This window comes from Mycetomoellerius zeteki, unplaced genomic scaffold (genome assembly GCF_001594055.1).
Source record: "Mycetomoellerius zeteki isolate Tzet28-1 unplaced genomic scaffold, Tzet1.0 scaffold433, whole genome shotgun sequence".
Taxonomy (NCBI): domain Eukaryota; kingdom Metazoa; phylum Arthropoda; class Insecta; order Hymenoptera; family Formicidae; genus Mycetomoellerius; species Mycetomoellerius zeteki.
The window spans coordinates 1,600,269-1,614,062 of record NW_017257428.1 but is presented as its reverse complement, the minus strand read 5'-3'; the positions used below and the strand labels follow the sequence as shown (position 1 = coordinate 1,614,062).

The 13,794-nt window shown below is 34.8% G+C and overlaps 1 protein-coding gene across 1 annotated transcript in view; it reads right to left on the bottom strand.

Annotated features, from left to right (window-relative positions):
- Nucleotides 1-13,427, bottom strand: part of LOC108726649 (heterogeneous nuclear ribonucleoprotein C-like 2) — a 118,422-nt gene extending 104,995 nt beyond the window's left edge. The window contains exon 1 of the mRNA XM_018454336.1: nucleotides 13,355-13,427. The gene's annotated coding sequence lies outside the window, so the exon portion shown is untranslated. The remainder of the gene's footprint in view (nucleotides 1-13,354) is intronic.
- Nucleotides 13,428-13,794: the final 367 nt, after the last annotated feature.

The window sequence follows — 13,794 nt, the reverse complement described above, 5'->3', positions numbered from 1 at the left end:
AAAACTTATATTATACTCGTACACATTAATCTCTCGTGGTCGAATCAAACGTCTTAGCTTTACAAATTGTATTTTGTTACATTTACTGGAAATGCACACATCATATATTTAATATTATACTTGTAATGAATTAAGGGAATGCATACATAAATTGTATTAAATATCATACATTCAGATGATACTTTGATTGCTGGAAATTTTCAAAATCTATTTCGGTATTGCGCGATTATTTTCAATAAAATAGATACAGTTTCTATAAAACTTAATAATAAAATTAATTTTTCTCGCTGCATCAAACAAAATATACTATGTCCAATATATACAGTACGTGTATAGATGTTAAAAACGACATCCATTCAATGCACTCTACGTGCGCAAAAATTAAGTACAGAAAGAAATGTGAATTTTGCAACCTCTTGATGATAATTTTTGTACTTCTGTAACGAGAAGGTAAATGGGTGATAATTTCGCTTTTGCTACCGTACTAAAATATTATTTTCTGCGACGTCGCGACGTCGACTTCGTCGACGCAAAACGGTGGTGTGGCGCGTGCGAACTCGCGTAGAACGGTGGCGAGGCGCGTAAGCAGTTTTTCGAAATACTCGTACATTCGTACTCGCCGACGACGGTAAAACGCTGAGCGAAGATACGTCCGCGCTTTATTATTCGCGCCCCCGGAACTAAATTCGCGAAACGAGGATTTACTATGTCATTTCGTCGCGAGAACGCCGTATAAAAAGTTAGGCGCCGAAATACGCACCGACGAAATTCTCCGCGCGCGAGCGCGCGATACGTCGAGCGTCACGATTCTCATCCTTCTCCATGTAGATCGCCAATTACCATTGTACGCTGTAATGAAAATTCCTGCGCGACCCTTAAAGTGCAATATAATGGAAAAAAATTAAATAACTCTTCGTCAGCGGTAATAACGACAGTGAAAAGTTTATTTTTGCAATCTTTTAAAATGTGATTCATCGAATTTTCCTCCTTAGTAGATTAAACGCGGTCTGTATTAGATAATCTTTAAGAAACAATGTATACGTAATTACAAAAGGTTATAATTTTCATATTATTTTCACATTGTTCTGTTTTCATAATTTCATTTCGAACGAATGCAAGAAATTTAAAGGAGCGGAAAGATTTAAAGAGATCCAAAACATTCCCTGTTTCATATTAATTCGTATATTCATATCTCGTTTTAGACTGACATCCGTTTTCCTCACGTTAATCTGATTCTTCCTAAGTACGGAATTTATTTTACGAGCTGTTCCTGTAAATTATATCCTGACATTAAAATTATAAACCAACATTACATATACAGATTTCCTAAATTTTCTGTGAATGTCCTATGACATGGAAATTCACAAATTGTCACTTCAGCGTGACGTATATCATATTCGATTTTATCGGAGAAGCTTTGCTCTGTAAAGCTTTGTATAAAACTGAAATTTTTATTGTAACATATTTGTTATTCCTTGCATCGGAGTTACTGTATATATATATATATATATATATCAAAATGTTTCCTTTAAAACATTATTTGTAAAATTGAGCACACAGATTTATCTCTGTGATTCAATTTAAAACTGAACATTTGTGTTCATATTAATATCATTTTTTTTTATACTCTATACAATTGATATTATCACATAGAAACACTCGCTCTCTCTCGCCTAAGTCAACTTTATATCGTAGAAATTACAGGCGAGTATTACGCCCACTCCTTATTTTACGATTCTAGAGACGAGGTGTTATATCCCTCAGATCTGTAAATTCTGAGAATTTCTAGTCAAATAGTTTCAACGACTGCAAAGTATGTGTAATTTCAGGCGTTTATCTTCAAATTCCTAGGCATGCAAATCGAAATCGAAAACGGCTTGGAATATCGACGCAAATTCCAAGAACAAACCAGCAGCCTTTCAATTCGCGATATAAATCCTCTCTGCGCTCGATCACCGTATGAGAAATGTTGCTCTGGTTGCGATGATAAAAAAAAGCAAAGAAAAAAGAAGAGAAGGAAGGGACTCAGATCGGAGACTTCCGGCACGCGTCGGTCAGCGACATTGTTGGCGAATGATCGACGATCGCGAGCAGATAGTGGGAACGTAAGAAAGAATGGACTTTGAATTTTTTGTGTCGCTCGGCCGCTGACAAATGATGCGCGAATCTGGAAACGCGATGGTGTCGCAACGCCATGCGTCATCGGCTGAGCAACAAGGTGCGCCACTTCTCTCCCCCGGGATATGCTTTATAGCGCGATTTATCATATTCCGTACGTACAGAATCCGCCCCTGCGATTCCGCGAGACATGGAGAATTCACTTCTCACCCCTTGTTCTTTGACCGCGACAAAGAGTCAAAATCCGGTCTGGTAACGTCAAGGATCAACACAGTAGTCGCCTAACAGAGAGTCGCCTGAAGGTATCGAACTTCACTCAAGATGTGAGCGATCTTTAAAGGATAGGAATATTTCGAGATACGTATGAAAAATTCTATTCTTTCGAAGACGAGATAGAAATAAACAGGAAAATCCAATAATCTACTGACTGTTTTTATCAATGAATCTTTCGGTCATCTTTAGGCCAATTTTGCCGATTAAAATTTGAGAAATATATTAAAACAATAGTTATATTTGACACTATACAGTGTCAATTTGATACCATATAGTGTCAAATTTAACTATCATTTTGGTAAAAAATAACGATATATTTAGTAGAAACAGTGGCGACTCATGTTAAGTTAAGTTTGACACTATAGATTTAACACTATAAATGGACGAAAATAAATTCTTATCGAACTGATCTATTCCAAAATTTATAAAAAATTTCAAAAATAGCCAAGGACGATTTTTAATTGTTTTTGTAAAGCAATTAAATTTGCGATACAAAATTTTTATCTACTTAATTTATTCGTTAAAATTATGTTATATAAATATTTTTTTTTATTATTATTATGTATATATATATATTTTTTACACGAAGTTAAATCTGAAAAAATAAATAAATATCTTTTTAATCCTGACAGTCTGAGTTTTTGGTTATTTTAAATCTGAAAATCAGAAAAAAAATACCAGGAATTAATAATTAGTAATGAACCGTTCAATTTTTAACTATCAAATTTTATCGAAAGTATTACCGTTTTTCCAACGTTTCTCCCTCACGGATTTTCCGTATAATATCACGCGATAGAGACGGTCTTTTTTTCAATATTCTCCGCTCTTGTCCCCGAAGCCTTGGTCTCCGAATTACCTTTATTCTCTCTCTTTAGCACCGCCGGAGTCAGAATTTGGGTTTTGTCGTTGTCAGCCCTCAGTACGAGCCAGCGAGGAAACGTATTTGCATAGTTATCTCGAGCGCACAGAATCTGCGAGCTAGCGAACGAGCGAATGAGCGTGCTCTGTTTTCGCAGGATGATGATAATTTTTCCTCTTGCGCTCTTCTGTTCACACACATGTGTATGCGCGTATTCCACGGTGTACTTTAGGGCATCGATACGTTCCGGTCTCATTTCGTACCCGGTTTTCGAGAGCTACGCGTTCGAGCTTAATCGCCGCCGGCCGTCTTTTTCCCGTTCACAAGAGAGCGATCTCTTACGCGATTTCCGTATCCGATATGTCCATAGCTCGCAGACATATTATTCGGAGTTAAAAGGCTGTGTACACAGTCAGAAACAAATCGAACCGAATCAGATTTTAATGCAAATCGGAATTGCTTGACTGCTTTTATAGATCGACTTTTAAATATTAAACTGTGCTAAAAACGAATAAAATGCATTGTGCATTATTATATAACGTATTAAACAAAAATGCATTCCGATAATTTTTAATGCATATTCACATGTTTTTGCAAAATATTTTCTAAAATGTTTAACGCTGCTGGTAGAATTAAATTGGTATAAAAATAATTCAATGACACAGAATATGAAAATTAAAACGAGGAAACTGACTATTCACTTATAATTTTATTTTGTTCTTATTGTTGATATGTCTTTGTCTTTGCTAGTTTAAAATATTTATTCGTAGTAAAAGAATTAGACAATCTTTTTAAAAATTTGGATTTAAAAGATCACCGACTAAACGAGATCTTGAATCTTAATAGCGCTATATTCCACTAGATCTATGTATAAGATTGCCCTAAATTGTCCCAAAAGTCCGGAAATCCTGAATCTTAAAGCCTGGACCTTGAGAAACCTCATAAATTTGCATCACAGGATATTCGCAACGGATAGAAGTCTAAATCCGCGATCCGTAGAGTCGGGAAGAAATCCTGGATCCCAATGAAAGCCAAGAATCTGATGTTGCCTGGCGTGATATCGAACACCGTCGATCCAAAAAGAAAAGGAAAGATAGGAAGGAAACAATAGAAATCACGCATCACGTGATTTCGCAGCGGAGTATCTGGCAAGCGCAACCACTTTAAATGCAGATGCATCCTGCACGCGGATCGGGGACGTTTCCTTCCCAACCCCCCATCCCCATGCAGCCCTCTAAACCGCTCCTGTAACTTCCGATCACCCAAGTTTATGGTTCTCCGATGCTCTTCTTCTAAGTACCAATAACTGTCCAACCGTCTGAGGCATCGAAATGCGTTTTACGTGTACATGTGTGCGTGTACATGTGCACCTATAGAAAACTATATCGACACCACGCACATGACATATAATCAATATATCGACGTTATCCGTTTGCTCTCTGTGATCTCTGAATATTCTCGTTTTTCCATTTTTTTTATTTTTACATTTTATTTTTATTTTTTGACTTTCTACCCCCCGTCAGTTCTGTAATTAAAACTTCCATATCTATTTCTGTTTTTTACTTTTCAAAATCCTGTATACTTTCTATATTTTTTTCTTATCTCTTTCTATATATGTTTCATATATTACTTTGTAACATTTTAATTTTATTAATATTTTTCTGTTTCGAGAAACTTGAGTCTTCGTGTCTCCTTTTCCCTGAAGAAGTTTCGCGCTTGCACATTTTCTTTATTTTCAGCTACTTTTTAGATTAGTCAATTTTCCAAAGTGAAATTTTCCGCGTCCTTTAAGTTTTAAAGTTCCTGAAAGATCTTTATGTTTGCAGTATTTTCAATTTTCTTTATCTCCTGTGTCTTTTCGAAATTCTTTGATCTTCTCCATTTTCCATGTCATTGATCCGCGATCTTTCACATGCCCGATCTGCCTGCAGGAAAGTTTCCACGGGAGTTAGCAATTATTTAACTCCTTGGAATACTCGATTGCTAGCGAACCGAGAGAGAATATCCTCCTTGACGGTGTAAATGCGAGACGAGATGCAGCCGACGTTGCACTTCTTGCACTCCGTTGCAACCGCACCGACGAATGACAGCTTTTAAGCTTCCGCCGATTTCTTCGCCTGTCGTCGTCGGAATTCGATTCCTTCTTGAACGAGTCCGAAGTCGATGTAGCTCTTCATTAAAAAGATAAAAACCAGTGAAGAGAGAATGCAGACAGTTCCTTTTCTGATAAGAAAAAAAACCAGAAAAAAACCGCTAATTTCATGTAATTGGTAACTTTAAACGAAAAAAATTGAATGAGAAGAGGATAAATTAAAGATAGAAAAAAGAGAAGACTGGTTAATCTTGCAAAAGTACTTGAATAAGATTTGCATTTGGTTAGAAATTACAGTATACTTGCGAATTTACTTGAAGATAATCATTGTTCATTTTGCAAATTTTGTGAATATAGAAACATAAATGATATAATAATTAGTGCATATTGTAGACATTTATGTTATACATTTACTGTACGATGATTTTGACATTACTCGGTAAAAATTGTAAAACTTTTTCTATGAAAAAGTTTGATTGCATAACATTTTTTTCGCAATTTTTATATTTTTAATAATTAAAAGATAAAATTTTTAATAATTAAATTTAAAAAATATGTATTCTATACTATACAATAAATCAGTAAAAATTTTTATATTATTATTTATGCACTACTAATCGCGTACTATTGTACTCTCGCGTTGTACTCTTATTTAGTTCCTATTATTATTTTTAATTTTGAGAAGAGAGACAGAGAGAGAGAGAGAGAGAGAGAAGAGAGAGAGAGAAGTCCACCAAAGTTACATTTTTTAGAGATTTATATTTTATACGTGAGAAAATTGGTAAGTTTCTGAAAATTTTGAAAAAATTATGAATTTTGGACAAATCTTTGATAGGAATATTATCTTTTTGTCTGTGAGTAAAGATCAAGTGCGCTAATAAAGTGTATCAGTTCTATGCATCCCGGCTTTGTTCTTTCACGAAGTGGCGCGAATGGGTGGAGTGTGATGAGATGGCGGGGGTTCGTAAAGGTGGAAGAAAGTCCGCAAGGGGTGGTGGGAAAAAAGCGAGAGACGGAGCGGTTTATGTCTGACATGGTAATTTTTATTTCCCGGGGCAAAAAGGTGCGCTTTCATGCGGTTGGAGCTTTCATCCCGTTCTCGGATGATAAAGGAATAGAAAGAGAGAACGAAGAGTGGGAGCAAGAGAAGGAGAAAGAAAGAGAGAGAAGGAGATACGAAGGTTTGAAAAAAACGTTAAAATTATGGACTCGGTTTCCAAGGAGCCATACATACGTGGAAATGCAAACAATAGAGACTCTTGTCCTTACGTCGAGACCTCACTGTACTTGCATTCTAGTTCGTACGAATTCTTTTTTTCATTAATATTTTATTTAAAATATTCTATTGTGTATTCGATACAACGAAGTTACGATTTATGAATCTCCAAGTGCTTGAAGATATATAGACTTAATAATCGGAATTTAAAATAATACGGAAAATATATAGAATGTCTGGAACGATTTACGTGAGTCTGAGAAACATAATCTTTTTAAAAGCCCCATTTTTTAATTTCTTTTAGAATATAAATTAAATCTATATCCACTGTTTATTCAATGATTGGGGTGATATATCTAGATTATAATATTTCTGTAATCGATGATTGAAATTAAAACAATTGAGTTGTAATTTTTTTCACAAAGTACTATATATTTCACGAAATGTAAGTAGATCAATACCGTAGATAAAATATTTAGAAAAATGACATATGAAAAATGTTAATATTTGAAGATGTTTATTAATACAAAGTTTGAAGATTCTTAACGCTCCATATTTTTAGCAAAAGCATTTAAAGACTTGCGTCACTGCACCCATAAATCTGACACTTTAGATCTCAAAGTTTACTTACTTAATCCTTAAATATTTACCAGGTCTGTTGCGAACTGTGGAATTAAAAACGTCTCTTCTAGTTTAAATTTTCAAAGTCTGAAAATTTTAAATCAATAAATATTGAAATCTTGTAGATTCTTAAAGGCAATATCCACACTTCATCGATGTCTCCGCACTTAGATCTTTAAATCTTTAGATTCACTTCGATATTTGCAGTTACAAGTGTATCAAACTAACTCGCGATATATACGTGCGTCAAAGCGAAACGAATAAAAGGGTGCTCTTTGCAGCGATTTTACTCTGGAATATCTCTGTGTGTTACGCTTTAGATACTTAAATATCTGAAGCATTGGATCCGCTGCGTCTTTACAAACTCGGACCATCGCTTACCCTGGTCCAGGATCGCAAAACCGTTAAATCTTTGGATCCTTTTGAACTCAATCGAACAGGCTGGCAGCTGCGCGAGTGTAGTTTCGTGACGCATTTTGGCACGTAAACGCGAGAGCGGCGAAAGGGGCCGCTTTTGTGGCCGACTCGCTCGCGGATAAATCCGCGCGACACATCTTTCACACGCAGCTTGTGAGCGGAATAGTCGAACCCTCGGCTCGCGACTGCAAAAAGCGATACGTTTGGATCGAGATGATCCATTGTATCGCGCCCGGCGCGTAAATTTCATTTTACAACGGATAACGAATTTTCATTGTCGCCATTTCGCTTCCCACCCCCTTTCCTCGCTAGATGCGTATATTATCGAAACTCCGGAAACGGCGCCTTTATGTTCATCTAAATAATATAAATCGCTTCGATTATATCCAAAAACTGCGTTAAACAATTACTAACGTATAAATATATCGCAATAGATAACGCGCGCGCGTTTAATCTGCGCCCCGTTGTGTTTCACCGTGTGTTTCATCACATTACCGTTATAAATTTTTATAATACTATTTAAATTATACGATTTATAAATAATCGATATCGAAACTAGGGCTTATTCTTTTTCAAAATTCCATATTCGATATTTAATTTATTCAATATTAAAATTTCCAACCAAACATTTCCATTGCGATAGTAGAAACATTGATAATTAATAAAATAATAATGTAATAATGTCATCCTCGTTTTGCATTATACTACTATATCCTGCTTTCAATTCACTCCTCATTTTTTGTACCGATCTTTATAGTTTGTTTTATAAGCTTCGATCTTTTGATTTATTATACAATTTACTTTTGCTCCATGTTGCTTCATTTTAATCTACTCGGTTTTATTTTTGCGTTATTTTATTATTTTTTTGCTTTGTATTATTTCACTACGCTTTACTTTTCTTTACTTTTCTCATTCCGCTTCTTCCGATTCCCTCTAGTTTACTTTGTTCATGTTCTGAATCTCGCTCTTCGCTCTCTATACGCTGTATTTTATCTTACTCTGCTCTATTTTTCACTCCACTACATTCCCGTTTGCTTTGCATTGCTTCGTTTCTTTACATTACCTACCCCGCTTCGGTTTACTCCGTTTCGTATTATCGCGCGCTTTGCTTTCCTTATTTTTCTTGGTCCAGTTTCAGCTCCGGTTTTAACCTCATCTCTTCTTAGGACGTCGCGCGTCCTTCTATTCCTTGTTCAACTTGCTTCGTTGAGCCTCGCGCGCCCATTCTACTTTCCCTTATTCCGCTTTGCTCCGTCTTCCGTGAACCCAGGGCTTTGGAGAAATCCGAGCCGGATTGACGGCGCTACGTAATTTACTCGCCGTGCAGAAACGAAACGGAGCGCAGGCCACCCTTCTGATTTTACGCAATGCATTTTAATCGCGGATTTAACGTTGCGGCACCGGCAACTCGTTTCGAAGATCAACCTTGAAAATCGACTCAATGCGAAGTCGAGCGAAGAGAAGAGACAGACTTCACAATGACATTCGTCCTGTTCACCGTGGCCTTATCTTCCTTTCATTCTCGTTCTTTCTTTCATTCTCATCTAGTTTCTTGTGATCTTTCCCACGACTCTCATTTCGATTTTTTGCACCTCTCTGTTCCATTTGGGTCTCTGCGTTTTTCTTATACTTCACGTCCTTTCGCGTATTTTCCTTAAGACGCTCAGAATTCTTCCGAGTTTGCCGTTTTGTTCCAATATCTCGCCAACAGTCCAAGATCTTGCCAATTCTTGATACTTTCTTTGTTGTAAATGCAACGTTTCCGTCGAACAAGCGGCACGATTTTCACCCTCTGTGTAATTCGAGACTTCGCGGAAGTGGAGGCTCTTATCCTCCTCCCTTCTTGCGCCAACCCACGTTTACACCATCTCGCCCCTTTATCCCAACTCCCTCGCGATCACCATTCGCGCCTCATAATTAAAGTCTGGAGACACCGAGTATTTTCTATTAACATTCCTGGCTAACCCAACGTGTTCAAAATGACCGCAGCTATTGCGGAATGTTGCGCAGCCGACCAGTTGCATTTGGGATGCACTTCTGCGCAGCTGGAATGCAGCTGCTTTTGCCGCCATTCGGACTATGTTGTTGCATTTTATCCAGTCTGCAGAAATGTGTTGTTTCAGTTTATATTTAATATTGCATGCGAATGTTATACACCGCATATACAGAACTGGAGTACTTCAGGAAAACATGCTATGCTCCTTCGAATTATTTACATTTTGTGAACTACGAAACTTACATCTTGTTTCTGTATCATCGTTTTATTAATATAATTTTACTACTGTAAAGTAATTCATGTTAATTCAGTCTTACATTACGTTAAACGAGTCAAAATCGCGTAATTAGTGCGCATAATCAGAATATATACATACATAATATAATTTCCCATTTTAAGAAGTAAAAATAATCTTGATTGAACTTTTATACATAATAATATATTCTTGATTTTGATTTTTTCAAAAAGGTATTGCATTTTTTATTCATTTGTTATAGAGCAACTTTTGAAATAAATTGGACCAATATTTTATATTCAAATTTATAAAGTTCTATAAAAGTTAATGTAGAAATCCATTATATATCGAAATTGAAAATTCATGGTCTCTGTATTCACAACGTTTTGATAAAATTCTACACGCGTGATTAACCAATCCCATTGGAATGTGCTTTGAAACCATCTATTAATATTCGACAGACATACCTGTGGAACTTTGTTAGCTCGTTTTGAATACTGAGCTTATATTGACATATTTTCGTAGAAAGGACCGTATTAATTACATCATAAAATTTACAACTCGTTGATACAAAATCACTGAACACAGATAAGGCTAGTTTTATACTCGTAAATTATCACCAATTAAAGAATAATTTAATTATATGGCTGATAATGATCAAAATTAGTGATCGAAAAGCTATGAAAACTCAATTATTTGAAGAAAGGATTAATTTACCAATAGTATCAGCATTTTGGTAAATGCTTATTTGCATTTATATTTATTCAAAAATTTTTCATTTACAATAGATTGCATATTTATCGTATATTTTCATTCATATTTTAATTATTTTTAGAAAAAGAGAGCAAAGAAAAGGAAGAGAGAATCGAAAAATCTTATAAATAGAATTTAATTAAATATTATTTTTCACTTGTAATAACAAAATAATTTTATTGATTCCTTTCGAAAATTTATTCTTGTATAAAATAAAACTTTTGGTTAACATCGATTTCGAGATTGGTTGTTTTTTTAGTCCCTGAAAAATTTTTGTATGTAGATATTGGCAAGCTTGTTTTAACGAAAGAACCGCAGTGCTCGCAAGACCTTGTGTAAACAATCATGATTGTTTACCGAAAAAGCCACTTATCCTCGTTTCGTAAACATACTTCTAATAAATCGTGTGAAACATTGCCTCCGCCTTCGTATTAGATGAGGCTAAAATAATCCGTTATGAACCAAAATATTCACGCGACTTTGAATAATTGCGCGACATTCCTAGAATCATGTAATTTTGGAACGATTATTTGAATGAGATATTTTGATGCATTTGTTACATTTTTAAAAGGTAGAACTAAAAGATTTAAAAAGGTTTTATTGTCTTAATTTATTAAATTCAAATTTAATTTTAAATATTAACATTTTACGTTTTGATAAAAACTTCAAACTAATTTCTAATTTTAGACTTCTCCGATTCCTTACTATGATTTAATAAATGCCTTTTTGGCATTTATTAAAGTTGACGGAATTGATAAGAAATTATTACGAACGTAACGGCAGTAATTAATTTTCTGTGAAAACAAGGTTATCGAGATTATTATTTAAACGATTTTCCCGAGTATCCAATTTTTCCCAGATAAATCGCGGAAAGTTGATGCGATCGTAATGCGATATTAATTAATAATTCGGGTGAAAGGGAGCACGTCCGTGGCGTGTGAGGAGAGGTTCAGCTTTGATTAGTATACAGGACGCGTGCTAATTTAAATATCATTTGCACGGAGCTCAAGTGCCAGCAGTCATTAGCGTGGAAAGAATTTAATTACGATTGTTAATCAGTACACGCCGCGGCGCTGATTTCAAGTTAATCCCCGCGCACGCTCTCAGGGGTTCGTCCGAGCGGATGAACGAGTCCTTATTCAAAGTAGCGACGGCACGTCCCGATAAGCAGAAATTGATAACGAATTTTCCGGCAGCGAGTTTTAGTACAACGAGTACAGCCCGTCATCCAGTCTGCGAGAGCGAACGACAAAGGTAATACGGGAGTTTAGTGCCAAGTTTTGCTAGTCGCGCCGCGCCGGAGCTCATCCTAGCCGGAGATTTTGCGAGTGAGACGCGTAAGCTCGCGAGCAATCGCACAGACTGATATTCGCAGCTGCTGCGACGCGAAAGAGAATTAAGTTGTGAAGTTCACCCAACAGTAATCTAACTCGTTGCTTGGAACAAACGACAATACGGCGGGGTGTACATTCGAGGATATAACGTGGCACGTGGTAATAAATGGCACGATTAAAGCTCGCTAATCCGTAAATGCGTTCAAATTTTGAACATTTGGAATTTGTAAATAGACGAACAGGTAATGCGAAATGTCTAACTTCTCTTTCGCTTTTGATATCCATGTCTCGTTTGGATAGCTTTACATATTATATATAATCTGTAATTTGTAGAATGACTAAATATCCACGAACATTTTGAGGATTCTTTTTACATTTTACTCGAATATTTATTTTATTAGTCCGGTTTTTGGAATATTTATATTTGTGGATATTTGAATATTTATGTTATTACTATGTAAAACTACGTCGCTCGAAACAAGTGACAATACCAGGCGGTATATATTCGAGGATGCAGTATGGGGTGTGTAATAAATTACACGATAAAAATTCTATGAATCCGTAAATGCGCTTGGATTTTATGCGTTTAAATTTAAATTGCTCTTGGATTAACAAAAATATTTTCCCAGTATTTTTTTATACTTTGAATGCTTAAATTTTAGAACAAGAGATAGATACGAAGATTATTAAGAATTTTTTATAAAGTTATAACACATATCCATATACAATAGAATCGTATAATCAAAATAATTATTTTTTATTCGTACGTGAATCGATTTCTAATTTTTTTCTGGATATAATCTTTTTCTCTTAAAAATGCATAATTTATACAGTAACATTTATAATATATCAATACATTAATAATAATGTTTTTATTATTATATAAAAAATTTTATTTCTATAGATATATAGAAATTAAATTTTAAAACCCTCACGAAGTAAAAAAAACATTTAGTATTTATGTTAAAAACAATCCACTCTCAAGTTTTGTTAAAATTTTGTGTGGAACTGTTAAAATATCCGAGTATTAAATTAACATAATGTGACTATGTTATTTGAATATATTGTATTAAATTGGTATTCTACATTTTTTTCAAAATAACACAATCTATGTGTAAGTTAACAAATAACATTCTGTTTTAAAAAGTAAATTTTAACAATAAGATAAATGAATAAAATACGTGTTAATTTAACATATAAATATTAATTTTACTGAAAAATATGCTTCTACAGTTTGCTACAAATTATATTAGTGTTACATTTTTTATGTTAATTTTTTCACATAATGTTTATGTTACTTTCTACATATTCATTTTTTGTTAAATTAACATAAAAATTTGAGTAAATAGATCATTTGAGACACACGAAATGTGTTAAATTTAACACAAATTGTTCAGTGTATCCAAGACGCAAATACAATTAAAGATTATCATTACTCACCGAGATTTCTGTAGTGGAGAGAACAATTCTGTCAGATATCAAAATAGATCCATCTACCTTCAGTCTCCACGAGTCGCTGAATTGAATTCACCAATTCTTCAAAAATATTGGCCTCAGATCGATCAACTTCAAGACCTTATTGGTCTTCGATAATTCCACTTATGTCGTTCTTACTGTATTCAGGACTGTTCAAACAGAACTCTTCGAAATCATGACGAGGCAGGATATAATCAGAAGCCTTTTAAACATCAAGCCTTTTCACTTTAAAGTCCTCGAACCGTGGAGTGAAAATATCTTCCGATAAAGATTCAGAGTCCTAGAGAAACACTCGTGAGCTGAGAATTTGCAATGAAGATCTCGTAGAAAGTCCTCGATAATAGATTGATAGATCGTAAGATGTGTGAGACACCAAATAGATTAATTCTTTATTAATTTCATTT